General features: G+C 38.5%; 1 pseudogene; it reads right to left on the bottom strand.

The window, feature by feature from the left end:
• Positions 1 to 2,329: 2,329 nt before the first annotated feature.
• On the bottom strand, positions 2,330 to 6,129 carry LOC140514734 (T-complex protein 1 subunit zeta pseudogene; annotated as a pseudogene).
• Between the last annotated feature and the right edge of the window lie 5,485 nt (positions 6,130 to 11,614).

Here is an 11,614-nt window from a genome sequence, read left to right on the forward strand (position 1 = left end):
CAGGAGCTGATAACTAAAACCAACTACCCAGTAAGATATTTTTTTTTTCCATCTCTAAGAAGAAATTATTTAACTCCATCAAAAGTAAAGTGCAAGTGAAGCTTAGAGAGATGCAGGATTCTTGGCTCAGTAGGAAGGCAGAAGAAATTCAGTTTTACGTTGATAATAACAATCCAAAGGGTTTTTATGATGTTCCGAATGCTATTTATGGGCCAAAGCCCTATGGTACATCTCAGCTACTCAGCGCTGATGGTGTCACATTAACTAGGAAAAAAGACATGATCCTAGAGAGACCAGCTGAACATTTTCGTGTTTTCAATAGACTGTCATCAAACAATGTTGAGGTTTTGATCTTTTACCTTAGGCTGAAGTCAATGCCTTCTTAGCTGAATTTTCAACTGAAGAAGAGGTTTGGCATGCTTATTAGGCTCCTCTAGCATAGCAAAGCACCTCATGCTCATTTTATTTTAGCTGGCATTCACAAGGTCCATTGCTCCTACAAAAATTAACTTAAATTTTCTGGGTTCTATGTCAAGAAGAGTTTATCCCTCAGGAATTCAAACATGCCTCCCTTACTCATTCCTATAAATGAAAGAGAAATAGATTTTCCTGTGGCAAACACAGAGAAATTGTCTCTCTTACACATTGTTGACAAGATTCTTGCCTAAATCTTCCTTAGTAGACTGATTCTCCACCTGAAAAATGCTCGTTTTCCTGACAGCCAATGTGGTTACAAAAGATGAAGGGAAGGTGAATATGGAACAACTTCAGGAGAAATGCTAGGAGAAGAAGAGAGGTTTGTACACAGTATTTGTTGATCTGACCAAGGCCTTTGATACTGTCAGTCATAGGGGACTGTGGAAGATCATGACAAAATTTGTTTGCCTAGTGAACTTCATCAGTATTCTACTCCAGTTCCAAGTGGGCATGCTTAAATGACTTCTGGATAATGACCAATGCTCTTGTGTTTTCCCAGTTGCCAATAGTGTGAAACAGTATATGTGCTTGTTCCCATGCTTTTTAGTATAATGTCTTCAGAAAGGTTTTCAGATGCCTTAAATGAGGATGAAAATGGCATAAAGTTCATCTACTGCAGTGACAGTAAATTATTTACCTCAAAAAAGGCTAGAAGCCAAGACTAAAATGGAGGGAGAATACCTGGTGGATGATTTTTTGTTTGCAGATTATTGTGAACTGAGTGCATCCTCTGAGACTAAGGTGCAACAAGATGTGGGTCAACTGTCTGCCTCTTTTGCTACTTTTGGCCTGATAATTAATGCCAAGAACAAGGTCCTCTACCAGCCAGTTCAACAACATTCTTACACTGAACCATCAGTTAGAAGAAATGGAAAAATTTACAGTGTTGAAGATAAGTTCACTTACCCTGGCAGTATACTTCTGAAGGCCTGTAGAGTTGATGTGATGATCTCATTGTTGCATTTCTGTGAAACCTGGACAATATACCAGTACCATTCCACGAAACTGAATCATTTCCATTTTAATTATCTCATGAGGATTCTGGAAATCAACTCTATACATTTCTTTAGCTGAATTTCCAAGCATGTCCAAGTCTACTAGTACAATGCTAGGAATTGGGGAGGAGAGAAAAAGTGCAAATTATATAAAAAAATAATCGAGGAAGGGAAGGGATTCACTGAGATGTCTGTAGACAATAGCAACCAGGATTTTGTTTGGGAGAGAAAGAAGTGAATGAATCTCAAAGGAGGAGAAATTACTGAGTGGTGAAGGTAGGGATAGAAACTGGAAATGGAAACAATAAAGAGTATTCCAATTCCTCTATGTCAACCAATGAGCCAAGGAGAATGCCTGAAGAAGATTCAACTAGTACTAGAAAGCGGAGCTATAATGGCTGTATCATTGGGGAAAAACAGGTCTCAATAATAGCTAGTAGTGGAAAAGGGAAACATTTAAGATGAAGAGGAATTTGTTACCCATGGAACAGGCATTCCACAGGGTTCAGTAGAATGGCAGGATGGTGTGTGCTGAGGACTTTGGGCTCTATAGCACCCAATGATTACAACTAGTATTCTTTTTCTGAAGGGGTAAAAAGGACCACAGTTTAATTGTAGACCTCAGTGCAATTAAAAAAAATCAATACTGTAGTCAATTTCAGGACCTTATATTTGAACAGGGGCCAATAATTTCTGTTTTAGAGACCAGGTTTACTGCAACAGTAAGAAAAACAATTATTCTTCTTAGACAATCTTTTGGCTGCTGGGAAGAAAACTCCTGTGCCAGACATACTTTGTAGTTCTCTCTGTAGGGCCTTCAGGATTCAGCTGATTAACAAGGGAAACTCTCATTCCACTTAACCTTTCAGAGAAGATATTCTGGGTCTCATGATCTCATCAACCAGGAGAATATTGGTGGCAATCCCAGTACAGGAGAGAAGGAGCTGCTCCTTGACACAATAGTTATCCCAGATGCCCACCTCAGCTGTAATAACCAGCTCAACTGTCTTTAAATCAAGCCCAACAAGCTTAACTGATTCTGAATGTTCAGCCTGTTCTTAACTAGTGTTTCCTGAAGGTCAAAACCTGAGTTCTGAGCAAGAACCTTAGGATTAATAACTAATGTGTCAGCAAAAACTTGGGCTCCAAGAGGGGCCCTTCCCTTGACACTGGGCTCATGTTTATTGAGATTTTCATCTATAGCTACTTCCACTGCACCAGCACCAAGAATCACACAGCCATCTTCAATTGCATTCTTGACAGCATGCAGACCATCTCTTACTGCATCCTTGATCTATGTAATTGTGTGTTTATTTGGCCTTTTGATCAACAGAGTTACAGATCGAGGGTTGTCACATTTCTCAATGAAGGTGAACTTCTCTTCTCCCAATGTGTATTCATAGACAAGCCCTGCATGTCCCAAACAGTCAGAATTTTAATTGTCCAGAGAATTCATAGCCATCCCATCACATGCAAGAGTCAACCTCTCCATATTTCTTCTTTTTGCTTTGTGGAGGGCTATTATACTTTCTTTTGCAAGAGTATCTAAAGAAAATGGATCAATTCTCTTTTAAGTAATAACAACAAAGCCTTTGTCTGAAACACCATACGCTTTTCAGTTCTACTATTTTCTTTACTCTGTTTTCAACGAATTTGCTTTCTGCCTTCACTATTTTCTCTCTTTCTTTTGCACTTTATATAAAAATCCAGAATTCACTTCTGTCATTTTCATATTGTAATGACACATTGCAGGTAAGGATGTAAGCATCTTCTACTTTTTCTTCTTATCAGGATGTCGGACACCATGGTGCAAAACCAGTCCTCTAATTAACGTTGTGTCAGGATCTGATTTATGCTTCATCTCCATGATTTCTACCATGAAAAGATCAACAGTTTCATTTGGTTTTCTGATGGCCAAAACTGAGTCTACTACTGCCTGTCAGCACATTGGCCAGGTCAGCATTGACTTTGGTGCACAGGGAAGAATGTTCGTGCCACATAAATGTCAATTTCTCTATCTATTTCCTTACTTATTTTGATCTGACACTGAACTTCAAGGGCCCTTGTCTTGGCAGCTTCAGATTCTTCCCTTATGATTAGAGGGTGCAGACCTTCAGAGATGTAGAGATCTACGTGCTTCACCAGCTCCCCAGTGATGACAACATTTGAAGTGGTGCCATCACCAATAATGTCATCCTGGGCTGTAGTTACTTTTGCTATCAAGGAGGCTGTTGAGTGTTGAATTTGTTTCTTGTGCAGCAGCATGTTGCCTTCCTTTGTGAGTTTGATGTCTCCTCCCTAGATACAAGCATCTTCGTCGTGCCTTTGGGCCCCAGGTTTGTCCTCAGCATGTCCTGCAGTCCCCAGGTGGCGCAGATTTTCATGGCCAGTGCTGCCTGGGCCTTGGCCACCTCAGCTTTGGGGTTCGATGCCGTCAAGGCCAACGTGGCTGTGGAGTGGAGGAGGAGGAGGAAATGGGTGCAAGAAAAGTGACTCAGAACGTACTTAGCTCAGCCACGGCCCCGAACCTAGCTCTGCATGTACCCACCTACAACTAGTATTCTTGATGATTGGCAGAAACAGCTCACTACCATAAATCTTAAGATCTCAGTGATATTATATTTACATGTACTTTTCAAAAACTTTTAGCAACTTTTGTTAATAATCTAATCAAATTTACTCAGGAATAAGTATTCCTTCTGTAAGAATTCTAATTTTATGTAGTGAAACGTTATGTGAAAACTTTAAGCACAAGTGTTCTTAACCTGGGATTTATAAAGCTCATTTCAAGAACTTGACGATTGATAGCTATGTAATTTGGATAATGATGTCACCCTCAGTTTTACCATCTCTAAAATGGGAATGATTGTAAATTTACCTCACCTCATTGTTTGAAGGTTCAGATGATATAACTTATGTGTAGCACTTAAAATATTATATAAATACTAAGTATAATAATAACAATAACAAAGATAACTATTATTATTGACATTATTCTTATTGCACTTGAGGATAGTTCTAATCATTAGTAGTAGTTTTCCTTTCATTGACAAAATTTGCCTACTTGGGACTTTTAACCCATTGCTTCTAATTCTTCCTGTTGGGGTCTGGCAGAACAAATCTAATCTGAATCATTTAAATATTTTAAGGCAGCTATCATATTTGCCCTAAGTCTTGTCCTCTTTAGACTAAATGTTATTGGGGTAAATGGAAACATTTTTCCCGCTACATCACTCTGGGATTTGTCTGGACTTCAGGTCAAGTAAAACTTAAGCCAGAATTGGTGGTTCTACATACAGTCATAACTACAGTAATATCCAATTTCTTCTCCTTCCACTTAGTCCTCCACAGAATCCATGTTCCATTCTGTCACTGGGCTTATCTTCTGTTGAATAAATGTAACTGGGAGTGAAGTCAAGATGGCAGAGTTGAGGCAGCTGAACTCTCCCAACATCCCCCTTCAAAAAACTTAAAAGTAACTCCTCAAATGGAATTCTGGAGTTCCAGAGCCAACAAAGTGCCATAATCAAAGCTTATTTCAGCTCAAGTCAACCTAGAAGGTTGAGAAGAAAGGTCTATGATACCAAAGTGTTGGTAGGTCTGGGGCACAGCACATGTCTCTACTACACCATCAGCATAACTTGGAGCTGGCTACAAGTAACAGTTTCAGGAATTCCCAGCCCTCAGATTGGTAGGACAATAGGTCAAAAAAAATTACATGGGATGCTTGCTGGACTCAGGATCAGCATCCTCTTGTTTAGCCCATAGGCAGTTTTGGGTCACAGTTCTTGGTCTAAGAGGAGCACTTGTGGAAAACAATGTGCCCTTCTGGACCCCAGAGCATAGGCCAAGAGAGCAGTGAACATAACTCTCCTTACATCATAACATCTTGGAAGCACGAAAAAGTTACAGAACTTCAGAACTAGCTCTTCATATAGCAACACACCCAACCCTGAAGCTTGTGCCAATCCTCCTTCCAACCTAGGAGAGTCACTAAATTTCTATTTGCCTCAGTTTCCTCAACTAGAAAATTGGGATATACATAGCACATTTCTCACTGGGATATTATGAGGATTAAATGAGATTCTATAAAATGTGTAAAAGCACTTATTACAGTGCCTATAATATAGTAGCTGCTATATTAATGTTTATTCCTTTTCTTTTCTTCTCTTCAACTCATACTGAGACTATTTCAATAGTCTGATAGTATCCCTATTCAAATTTTCTCTCTGCTCCAATCTATCCTCCATTCAGTTGTTAAAATGATCATCCTGAAGCTCATATTTGACTGGCACCCCTTATTCAATAAATTCTGGTGCCTCCCTAACATCTCCAGGATGAAATATAAAATCTATTAACTTTTAAAGCCTTCATGACTTGCCTCTTTTCTCCATTTCCATTTTTCTTCCATCTTACTCTCTTATATACCATGATGCACAAGATAATATTTACCTTCTTGCATGGCTTCTTTCATAATATTCAACATGCCACATAGAAGGACCATCACTTTCTGTCCTTTGTGTCTGAACTTTTCTTCCTCCTCATCTCTTTCTCTTAGCTTCCTTGTCTTCCTACAAGTCTCAACTAAAGTTTCAACTTCTTCACAAAAGCCTTTAATTGTCCTCCTTATTTCTTTCCAAATATATTTCCAATCCATCCTATTTTATATTTTTATTTATCTGTTATCTCTTCCATAAGAATAAACTCCTTTGAAAAGAAAGACTGTCTTCTGTCTCTTTTACTCCCCAGCATATGTCAGTACCATGCTCATAAATGGCACATAAGGAATGTTTGTTATTTAACTTGATCCAACCCTTTCTTAAAAGATCTTCAATGAGGGGAACCTCATTTCCTCCAGAATAAACCACTCTAATATTTCATTGCTATAATTATTTGTGGCCCTCCTCCAAATAAAACCAAATTTTTCCATTTTGCAATGTCTATCCTCTGGAGCCAAGCCAAAGCAAATTATGAAAAACCCTATTCCCTTACGACAATACTTCAAAAACTTTACAGTTATTTACTTTCTTCAAGAATCTTGAGTATAGATTTCTAGGGGGGAGGAATCAAGATGGTAGAATAAGAGCAATGACTCACCTAAGGTCTTGGACAAACTCCTTCATATACCACTAAAAAGAGAATCTGACCAAATTTTGGAGGTGAAGAATCCAATAGGAGACAGACTGTGACAGATTCAAAGCCCAGGACAGACTAGAAAGACATAGGAAAGATCCCGTCCTTCCACAGCACAGCACATCCAACACAGTAGAGCAGGAGGGCCCTGAGAAACCTGAGACAGCAGCAGGCAGAACCAGCTGACTGCCAGCCCAGGGTGAGAGACCAGCAGAACCCAGTGAGTGACAGCTGCTGAGAACCAGATATCAGCACAGCAGCTCCTGAGACTTTCAGCCTGCAGATTAAATGTCTGTAAGTCACCTATTTGAACTTCCGGGAGCCAGGATGGTGGAGTGATCAGTAAATGCTCTCTCCTCCCCTCTTGATGACCTTGAAAGAACCATAAAATACTTCCCCAGGAAAATCATGGATCAGCGGGAACAGCAGAAGGGGGCAAATAGTCTCATAACACCTGAAGCTAGAAAAATAGTTAAGGGGGATTCCTCCTACTGGGGCAGAAGCAAACTGGAAGGAAAGGGACCCCAGGGCAGAGAAAACTGACACTAGGACCCAGGCAAGCCTCAGTACTAGGAGAGGAGCCCCAGGAGGGTTGGAAACTCTCACTAGAATCTAGGCATGCCTCAGCACTACAGGGGAAATGGAAAGACAATAGGGCAGCTGTGATCACCATCCCCTGAGCTTGCCTTTGCCTCAGTTCAGCTGAGGTGATCTCCCTCGACCAGACCACCCCTGCCCCACACTTAACAAGCTAACCCCATGACTGATCCAAGAAACACAAAACAAAAACCTGCTCTTAGCTTTTTCACACAAGTCACCTCAACACCAAGTTCTGCAGCTTCTAGCTGAAAGAACCAGAAGCCACAATACACAATCCGCATCATGAACAAAAACAAGCAAAAAAAGGGTGAAAAAAACATAGAATCTTTCTATGGGGACAAAGACCAAAACAAAAATACCAAAGAGGTCAGTCTTGAGACTGTACTTCCATCTGAAAATTCAGAAGGGACTATGAACTGTTCACATGCACAAACAGCTCTCCTGGAACAGCTGAAGAAGGAAATAGAAGAAAAACTGGCCAATGATTTTAAAAGTATAAAAAAAGAATTCACGATGTGAACATCTATTTGAAAAGGAAAATTGAACAAATGGAAAAAGAAGTAAAAAAATTAACTGGAGAAAATAACTCCTTAAAAGGAAAAAAATGGACAGATGGAAAAGGAGATGCAAAAGTTAACTGAAGAATATAATTTGATAAAGATTAGAATTGGGCAAGTAGAAACTAATGACTCTATGAGACAGCAAGAATCAGTCAAACAAAATCTAAAGAGTGAAAAGATAGAAGAAAATGTAAAATATCTAATTGGAAAAACAACTGACCCAGAAAATAGATCCAGGAGAGAAAATTTAAGAATTATTGGTCTGCCAGAAAGCCATGATGAAAAAAACAAGTCTGGACAATATCTTCCAGGAAATCATCAAGGAAAACTGCCCAGAAGTGCTAGATCCAGAGGGCAAAATAGTCATCAAAAGAATCCATTGTTCCCTTCCCGAAAGGGATCCCAAACTCAAAACCCCAAGAAATATTGTTGCCAAATTCCAGAACTATCAGATGAAGGAGAAAATACTGTAGGCAGCCAGAAAGAAACCATTCAGATATTGAGGAGCTACAGTCAGGATCACACAGGACCTTTGCAGCTTCTATGTTAAAAGGTCAAAGGAATTGCAATCCAATATTCTATAAGGCAAAGGAGTTGGGACTACAACCAGCAAAGTTCAGCATAACATTTTGGGCAAGGAGATGGTCATTCAATGAAGTAAGGGATTTCCAGACCTTCCTGACAAAAACACCAGAACTTAAGAGAAAATTAAATCTTCAAATGCAGATTTCAAGAGAGACATAAAAACATAAATGGGGGGAAAAACAAAACAAAACAACAATTTCAATTTGGGCAAACTGTTTACCTCCATATAAGGGAAGATGACACCTGTTAATCTTGAGAATTGTGCATCTATTATGAAATATAAAAGGAATATACATAGATGGAATGGGTATAAAGTAAATGATGTCATGTTAAAAATATGATTTAAGGATGTGAAGGGATTGTAACAGGAAGTGTGAAAAGGAGGAAGCACAAAATGGTAAATTACATCTCAGGAAGAAGTACAAAATTATAGTAGAAGGAAAGAGAGGAGAGGGATGAGCTTTGTTTGAGAGGTACTCTTATCTGATTTGGTTCAAGGAGGGAACAATAAACTTAAGTATATAAACCTAACTAGCTATATAGGCAGTAGGAGGGGAAAGGGGAAGAAAGGGGAAGGGAGTTAAAAGGGAGGGAAGAAGCAGTAAGGGTAAAGGGGAGTAAAAGGGAGGGTGGCTAAAAGAAGGAAGGGAAGGCTGTAGGAGGTGGTGGTGAAAAGTGAAAACTATTGAGGAGGGGAAGGGAGACGGGAGAGCTAAAAGCACAAATGGTGGGAAAGAGGATGGAGGGAAATACACAGATTGTAATCATAACTGTGAATGTGAATGGAATGAACTCTCCCATAAGACAGAGATGGATAGCAGAATGGATTAAAAGCCATAACCCAACAATGTTTTGCTTACAAGAAACATATCTGAAACAGGGGGATACACACAGGATAAAAAGTTAGAGCAGAATATATTGTGCTTCAGCTGATGTAAGAAAAGCAGGATTAACAATCCTAATCTCAGACAAAGCAAAAGCAGAAATAGATCTAATCAAAAGAGATATGGATGGAAACTATATCCTGCTAAAATGCACCATAGACAATGAAGCAATATCATTACTAAACATGTATGCTCCAAATGGAATAGCACCCAAATTCTTAGAGGAGAGGTTGGGGGAGTTAAAAGAAGAAATTGACAGCAAAACTATACTAGTGGGGGACCTCAACCTCCCTCTCTCTGAATTTGATATATCTAACCTCAGAATAAACAAGAAAGAGGTTAAGGAGGTAAATAAAACTCTGTATAAGGTAGATATAATAGATCTCTGGAGAAAATTTAATGGAAATAGAAAGGAATATACCTTTTTCTCAGGGGTACCTGGCACATATACAAAAATTGACCATATACTAGGACATGAAAACCTCACAATCCAGTGCGGAAAGGCACAAATAATCAATGCATCACTTCTCAGATCATAATGCAACAAAAATTACATGTAATAAAAGGCCATGGAAAGATAAACCAAAGATCAGTTGGATACTAAATAATTTAATCCTAAAGAAGGAGTGGGTTTAAGAAGAAATAATAAAAACAATCAACAACTTCATTCAAGAGAATGACAATAATGAGACAACTTACCAAATCTTATGGGATACGGCAAAAAGCAGTTCTTAGGGGAAGTTTTATATCTATGAAAGCCTACATAAATAAAATAGAGAAAGAGATCAATGACTTGGGCACTCAGCTGAAGAAGCTAGAAAAAGAACAAATTGAAAATCTCCAAGTAAATACCAAATTAGAAATACTGAAAACCAAAGGAGAGATTGATAAAATTCAAATTAAGAAAACTATTGAATTCATAAATAAAGCCAATAGTTGGTTTTATTAAAAAACTAATAAAAGTGATAAACCTTTGGTCAATTTGATTAAAAAAAAAATCTTGAGTATAAAGTATCTTCAAGGAGACAAATTTTCTCTGCTTTCTGTAAGTAGTTTTCCCTTTTACTTTTCATTTGATACTTATCTTATTCTCAGATACACATACACGGAGTATGCAAACATACCCATGCTTTTCACATCTCTACTGCACTCACCATTTATTTTACATTATAACCTTTTGTTATTTTTAGTCATTTCCAGTCATGTCCAATTTTCCTGATCCCATTTGAGGTTTTCTTGCCAAAAATACTGGAGTGGTATACTATTCCCTCCTCCAGCTCATTTTACAGATGAGAAAGCTGAAGCAAACAAAGTTAAACTATGTGCCAAGGGTCATACAGCTATTAAGTGTCCAAGGTCAGATTTGAAATCAGGAAGATGAGTCTTCCTACCTCCAGGTCATGTGCTTTATCCACTGCACCATCTAGCTACTCTCTGTCTCTCTCTTTCTCTGTCTCTCTGTCTCTGTCTCTGTCTCTCTCTCTTTCTATGTATATATAGACATATATGTCTGTCTGTATATACATACGTAACATATATAATATATATATATGTATATAACATATACATATGCTTCACAGGCTCCTCCTAGACAATAATAATAAAGGGAGGAATCTCACTTAGTTTTTGTTTCTCCCTTTCATCTTGCACGATGATTTACACCCAGTTGAAATGAACTGTGGCTTTGAATTTGGTAAAAATTTTGTGCCATACATACCTTATAGCCCTAAAGATTTAAAAGTAGGTAATTTTAAAATATATATATAATTTATTTTCAGTTTTCAACATTCACTTCCACAAGCTTTTAAATTCTAAATTTTCTCCCAATCTCTCCCCTCCATTCATCCCAAGAGAGAATTCAATCTGATTACCCCTTCCCCAAATTGGCCCTCACTTCTATCACTCTCTCCCTTCCTAACGCTCACCTAATGTTGTTGAGAAAGCAAGCAATCAGATACAGGTCATATTTGTTCAGTCATGCAAAACTCTTCCATAACAGTCATGTTGCAAAAGACTAACCACATTTCCTCTATTCTTTCCTGCCCTCCATTTATTCTATTCTCTCCCTTGACCTCTCCCACTGCAATAGTGTTTGCCTCTGATTATTCTTTCCCCCAACCTGCCATCCCTTCCATTGTCCTCTTTTTCCTAACCCCTTCCCCCATCTTCTTGAATGGTAAGAGAGATTTCAATAACTAATTGAATGTTTGTTGTTCCCTGCTTAAACTAAACCAAAAGACAATAAGGCTCATTTACTGGCTCTCACCTTTCCCTGTTCCCCTCCATTATAAAAAAATCTTTCTTGTCTCTTTTATGTGAGTTGTTTTACTACATTCTACCTCTCCCTTTCTCTTTCTCCCAGTACAAACCTCTCAATACT

Source organism: Notamacropus eugenii, chromosome 7 (assembly GCF_028372415.1).
Source record: "Notamacropus eugenii isolate mMacEug1 chromosome 7, mMacEug1.pri_v2, whole genome shotgun sequence".
NCBI lineage: Eukaryota > Metazoa > Chordata > Mammalia > Diprotodontia > Macropodidae > Notamacropus > Notamacropus eugenii.